Genomic DNA, 7086 nt, shown 5'->3' on the forward strand with positions numbered 1-7086 from the left:
TCATTAGGTTAAAACATTACTCCTCTGTCTTAAGAGTGTTATTTTGAAACCTGCACTCACTATAAACCCAGTTGCTTATAGCAGGTCAACATTTAAAAGGGTTAAAATGCTGAGCGCCCATCTTAGGATTATTATCATTATTATCATTACTATTATTATCACATGCTAAAAGCAGGATGCTACAAGCCCAGGGGGGGGGGGGCCCTTTGGGTGAAGAAGAACTATTTGGTAATCTCAGTGTAGTTAGATGTATGAGGACAGAGGAGAATCTGTCAAGAATAGGCCAGACTATTCGGTGTATGTGTAGGCAAAGGAAAAGTGAACCGTTACCAGAGAGAGGGATGCAATGTAGTACTGTCTGGCCAGTCAAAGGGCCCAATAACACACTAGCGGTAGTATCTCAACGGGTGGCTGGTGCCCTGGCCAACCTACTACCTCCAGAAACCAGAGTACAAAATGTAGATAAAGAGCTTAACCTATATGTCCAAGGAATAAATCAGAAACCGTCTTTTCAACTAAAAATTTAAGTACCAAAATGACATTACTACATAGAGACTGAAATGCAAATTCCTAAACCCAACTCAACTATAAACTGGAGTAGCAAAACCACACAGGGGTTAAAATACAAACCAAAGAACCTACAATAAAAGGATTACCTTCAATATAGATAATAAGTCGAGTGTTAGCCGTCTGATTAATATTAAAACTCATGCTCTATAAGGCACAGTAACTGAAACATTATCTTGGGATTAATATTAAATCCTATACTCACTGTAAATAACATTACTTTTATAAAAATAAACTTCTATAGGGTTAATGTTTTATCTTTCCTGTGATTAATTTTCTAAATGAATAACTACTGCAAACCAAAGAACCTATAGAGGATTAAGCCAGGCTGACACTTGCACGAATTTGTGGCACGCATTGTCACGATTCGAGTCGGGAACTGGCGTGAACTCGTCGTGAACTGGCGTGAAGTGTTCGTAAACCCGTCGTGACATCGTGGCATGTCGTGACGAGAATTTTGAAATGTCCAAAATTTTGGTCACGACAAAATTTCGTGACCGGGTCGTGAACTATGTGCCAACTGTTCGTGAACTCGTAGGGAGGATGCGGGAAGTGCGCAAACTATGGGTGAACTCGTCGTGCCAGTTCGTGTCAATGTGGACAGGTCAGCTGTGATTGAGGTATTTTTTTTTTTATTTTTTTTTGATCTTCCAGTTCGTGCCACAAAATGTCACTAGTTGCCACGACAAATTCGTGGCAAAAAGTCGTGCAAGTGTCAGGGTACCTTTACTTTCAAAGCAGTTTATATGTTGTAAGTCCAGCTTCAGATTAAATTCAAAATCCCTACTCTATATAAAACACAGTTCATAGAACAGATTAAATTCAAAAGGCTTGGGATGCAGTTCATTTTGGGATTTATTTCTCAAACCACATTCACCTATGCTATTATAATTATTACTAGCTAAGCTACAACCCTAGTTGGAAAAGCAAGATGCTATAAGCCCAAGGGCTCCAACAGGGAAAAATAACCCAGTGAGGAAAGGAAATAAGGAAATAAATAAAGGATGAGAATAAATTAACAATAAATCACTCAAAAAACAGTAACAGCGTCAAAACAGATATGTCCTACATAAACTATTAATGTCAAAAACAGGTATGTCAAATATAAACTATAAAAAGACTCATGTCAGCCTGGTCAACATAAAAATATTTGCTCCAACTTTGAACTTTTGAAGTTCTACTGATTCAACTACCTGATTAGGAAGATCATTCCACAACTTGGTAACAGCTAGAATAAAACTTCTAGAATACTGTGTAGTATTGAGCCTCATGATGGAGAAGGCCTGGCTATTAGAATTAACTGCCTGCCTAGTATTACGAACAGGATAGAATTGTCCAGGGAGATCTGAATGTAAAGGATGGTCAGAGTTATGAAAAATCTTATGCAACATGCATAATGAACTAATGGAACGACGGTGCCAAAGATTAATATCTAGATCAGGAATAAGAAATTTAATAGACCGTACGTTTCTGTCCAACAAATTGAGATGAGAATCAGCAGCTGAACACCAGACAGGAGAACAATATAATTATTATTACTAGCTAAGCTACAGCCCTAGTTGGAAAAGCAACATGCTATAACCCCAAGGGCTTCAACAGGGAAACATAGCCCAGTGAGAAAAGGAAACAAGGAAATAAATAATCTGAGAAATAATGAACGATTAAAATAAACTATTCTAAAAACAGTAACAACATTAAAACAGATATATCATATATAAACTATAAAAAGACTTATGTCAGCCTGTTCACCATGAAACGATTTGCTGCAAGTTTGAACTTTTGAAGTTCTACCGATTCAACCACCCGATTAAGGCCTTCTCCATCATGAGGCTCAATACTACACAGTATTCTAGAAGTTTTATTCCAGCTGTTACCAAGTTGGGAATGATTTTCCTAATCGGGTGGTTGAATCAGTAGAACTTCAAAAGTTCAAAGTAGGAGCAAATGTTTTTATGTTGACCAGGTTGACAGGAGTCTTTTTATTGTTTATATATGACATATCTGTTTTTGACGTTGTTAATAGTTTATGTAAGACATATCTGTTTTGACGCTGTTACTGTTTTTAGAATGATATATTGTTAATTTATTCTCATCGTTTATTTATTTCCTAATTTCCTTTCCTCACTGGGCTATTTTTCCCTGTTGGAGCCCTTGGGCTTGTAGCATCTTGCTCTTCCAACTAGGGTTGTAGCTTGGCTAATAATAATAATAATAATAATAATCATTCCATAACTTGGTCACAGCTGGAATAATACTAGATCAACTTCAAAAGCATTAAATTCTGTGCATCAACACTTGGCATTAATTTTGAACCTACATTCACCAAAAGCCCCAATACCTATGAAAATTAACTTCAGAGAGGTTCAATTTGAAACCGAGACCGATTTAAGCCCCGGGGCCCCAAAAGGGAAAATAGCCCAGTGAGGAAAGGAAACAAGGAAAAATATATTTCAAAAACAGTAACATTAAAATAAATATTCCCTACCTAGGCTATAAAACGTTTACCAAAACAAGAGAAGAGAAATAAGATAGAATAGTGTGCCCCGATGTACCCTCAAGCAAGAGAACTCTAAACCAAGGCAGTGGAAGACCATGGTACAGAGGCTATGGCACTACCCAAGACTAGAGAACAATGGTTTGATTTTTTTTAGTGTCCCTCTTCTATTAGAGCTACTTATCATAGCTAGTCTCTTCCACCCTTACCAAGAGGAAAACAGCGACTGAACAATTACAATGCAGTAGTTAACCTCTTGAGAGAAGAAGAATTGTTTGGTAATCTCAGTGTTGTCAGATGTATGAGGACAGAGGAGAAACTGTAAAGAATAGGCCAGACTATTCGGCGTATGCGTAAGCAAAGGGAAAGTGAACCGTAACCAGAGAAGGATCCAATGTAAAACTGTCTGGCCAGTCAAAGGACCCCATAACTCTAGTGGTTGTATCTCAACGGGTGGCTGGTGCCCTAGCCAACCTACTACACACTGCAAACAAACTAGCCCTTATAGATATGCTTACTAACATACTCAGCATGTACCTGGTTTGAGGTGAATCAAAGTGAATTACATCAAATTATAGAAAACTTTCACATTATCCTATTGTGATACTACCCTTGAAGAGTTATGGGGTCCTTTGACTGGCCAGACAGTACTGTATTGGATCCTTCTCTCTGGTTACGGTTCACTTTCCCTTTGCCTACACATACACCGAATAGTCTGGTCTATTCTTTACAGATTCTACTTTGTCCTCATCCACCTGACAACACTGAGATTACCAAACAATTTTTCTTCAAGAAAGGTGTTAACTACTGCACTGTAAGTGTTCAGTGGCTACTTTCCTCTTGGCAAGGGTAGAAGAGACTCCTTAGCTATGGTTAGCAGCTCTTCTAGGAGAAGGACACTCCAAAATCAAACCATTGTCCTCTAGTCTTGGGTAGTGCCATAGCCTCTGTACCATGGTCTTCCCCTATCTTGGGTTAGAGTTCTCTAGCTTGAGGGTGCACTTGAGCACACCATTCTATCTTATATCTCTTCTTCTTTTGTTAAAATTTTCATAGTTTATATAAGAGATATTTATTTTGATATTCTTAAAATATTTTTTTCCTTTTTCCTTTCCTCACTGGGCTATTTTCCCTGTTGGAGCCGCTAGGCTTACAGCATTCTGCTTTTCCAACTAGGGTTGTAGCTTAGCAATTAATAATAATAATAATAATAATAATAATAATACACACAGCACACTGATGGCACTTTATAAACTGAGTCACTAACGTCTGCATTGCTTCCACTCTCTTCCATCTGGGATAAAATAAACCCCCCCCCCTTTAATTCCATCTATCTCTTACTCTCCAAGTCTTCTTGTCCTACTTCCTTCCAACATCCTGCATTACTTAACAGTTTCATCTACTTATCTAGTATTCTTTCCCAATAACCAATCCAATTTTCAATCTTCCTTATATATACTAAATAACCAGAGGGTAAATATGCAATAAAAAAAAGTAAAAATCTAAATGCCAGGTGGATTAGTAAGCTAAAAAGTGGGTTCTACCCAGCTAGTGAATGAAAGAACGCTACAAAGACTTGAATAATGCCTACAGTGCACCTTGCTTGTTACGCTTAACGTAACCGATCTCCCACGGAAGGGTGTCTTCTCCACTACGTGCACACTAGCCTCACCCTTAATTCAACAGAAACACTATCTATAGGCCTATACCCCAACACTCACCATACACCATTTATAGCAGTCTATCTACACGGCATCTACAAAAGATGTATCATAGGCCTACACTTTTTCCCATCCTGTCAAACCTTATCAATCAAATCTATAATAAAATATGATTGATTGATTGATTGATTTAAAGTTTTCAGGCATCCTGACATCTGAGGTCATTGACGCCGGTAATAAAATATGAAATTACCCTTAACACTGCTACACTAATATGTGGGAAGTATTATGCACAATAGAATCCTAAACGTAGGAAAGCTTAAAACAATTTCAGACTACTTTTTTAACTTCTCAACTCGTTTGTGAAAACGTTTTAGTTTAAAATTAACAAGCAATTAAAACCAGTAATGATACTAATTAACAAGAAATCAACGCACCAATTAAAACCAGTAAGGATACTTATTAACAGTTAATCAAAACCAGACATCGTAAATACACACTGTCTGCCTTTACACATTCTTACACAGAAGCATTTACTAACCTATATATAAACTCTTCAACATAGCCTTGGTAGTTCCACCAACATGGGCTTTTTTGAAAGACACTTTCTATTATCATTTCTCCTTTGATTTTGTAAAACAATATCAAAACAAATACAAATAGAAAGAAAATAAGTTGAAAAATACGGAATTCCTAAACGAATTGCAACCCATGGCGTGGCTTACGGTAAGGTTGCCAGATAGCACTTTTATACCTGGAAGAATTTTATTACAATAGTTCTATTGAGAATAGTAAATTAATTACATTTATGGCATGATTACATCATGAAAAAGTTCGTAGTAACGGTTGTACGAATAGTTAACGTTCATTATGCCTAAAAGCCTAAATTATAATATTCGTCGCCAACCTAAATTGGTTAATAATAGTTGACGAAAGGTTAAAGGTAAAAGGTGTCTGGTTTCAGTTATAATTTCATGAGAATAGATGCTCACCAGAACGTCAGCCACTGTTGTGGTAGGGCCCCTACCACAACAGTGCCAACCCCCCCCCCCCCGCCCGTAAACAGCTTAAACCCACGGTCTCGGGCGGGGATCGATCTGCTGTCATGCAAAAGTTAGGCAAACAAGTTACCACTGTACTAACCTTTAACACGAGCATATAAATGCCAAATCGTCTTGAATTTACTAAACATATAGCATAATTTTCGAGTAATTACTTATCGGTTTTTATCAATGTCACCTAGCCTTTATGATTTACCTTTAAAACAATTAAATTTGAGAAAAACTGCACAGACAACTAAAATTGGGCAGGGCAAGGGTATGAAACAAATAAACAGCACAAAAATACCCTATAGCTACTTACCGCGTACAGCTCCTGCTATCATTCTTCGCCCAAACGATCATTGGAACGCAATTTTTAATCCGAATACGAATAATAACCGCACTTATTTCACTGACACTATATTAAGAGAAAAACTACGAAACACTGCCGATCATGGAGAACGGAGCCGCGTGAAAGAGACATTGGTGTTTAGCTAATGGTAAACGGTTGAACTTACCGGTTAAAAGTTGTAATGTTTCTCATAATATTCATTGTACAAAAGTAATGCCAACATGTAATTTCATCTTCGTGACACGTAAAATGGTGTTTTAAATTATATTATATACTATATATCTAATAAAAAATAAAAAAGGAAAGCCCAATATTGAAATCGTTTGTTTCCTTAAATGCAGCACTACATTTTTTCCCCTCCATCAACCTCATGCCTGCTCTCTGTTGCCATTTCGACGTCAACAAATTAATCCAATCGGTAAAACGTATGATTATTTGTCCTAAACTTTGAATCTAATGTTGTTAATTTCAATATCAGCCACGGAGATTATATTGTGTGTATTACAGGTGTACTGCATGACGTCAATTTATTTTTCCGGACTGTTGATCAAGTAATGACGAAGATAAGCAAAGTTGGATACTAGTAACGTTGCCAGTTAGTCGTCAAGATGACACCATTTAGCATAAGATAACGGTAATCCTGTAAAGATATAGCATTTTAACAATATAAATCGGTCGTATAGTCGAAGTAAATATCATCATCATCTCATCATACGCCTATTGAAGCAAAGGGCCCCACGAAGTAAATATAAAGATGGTAAAAATATCTTGGGGTATGTTATGTCTTGTTTCCATATATCGTAGATACGAGCCTTTTGTGTATTTACCAGACTACCAGCAAATTTATTCCTATCTATGATTTTAGGCCTTACAGATCTCCCCCTAAACCTTACGGTACCACCCTCCAAGGGAAGCCAGTTTAGTGTTTAACCCAATAATATTTAGTATTTAAATATAATACGAGTAACAACA

General features: G+C 37.1%; 1 long non-coding RNA gene across 1 annotated transcript in view; it reads right to left on the reverse strand.

Moving 5' to 3' along the window:
• Nucleotides 1-6211, reverse strand: part of LOC137622941 (uncharacterized) — a 204554-nt gene extending 198343 nt beyond the window's left edge. The window contains exon 1 of the long non-coding RNA XR_011040528.1: nt 6085-6211. This is a non-coding gene — a long non-coding RNA (uncharacterized lncRNA). The remainder of the gene's footprint in view (nt 1-6084) is intronic.
• Between the last annotated feature and the right edge of the window lie 875 nt (nt 6212-7086).

Source organism: Palaemon carinicauda, chromosome 2, assembly GCF_036898095.1.
Source record: "Palaemon carinicauda isolate YSFRI2023 chromosome 2, ASM3689809v2, whole genome shotgun sequence".
NCBI classification, from domain to species: Eukaryota; Metazoa; Arthropoda; class Malacostraca; order Decapoda; family Palaemonidae; genus Palaemon; species Palaemon carinicauda.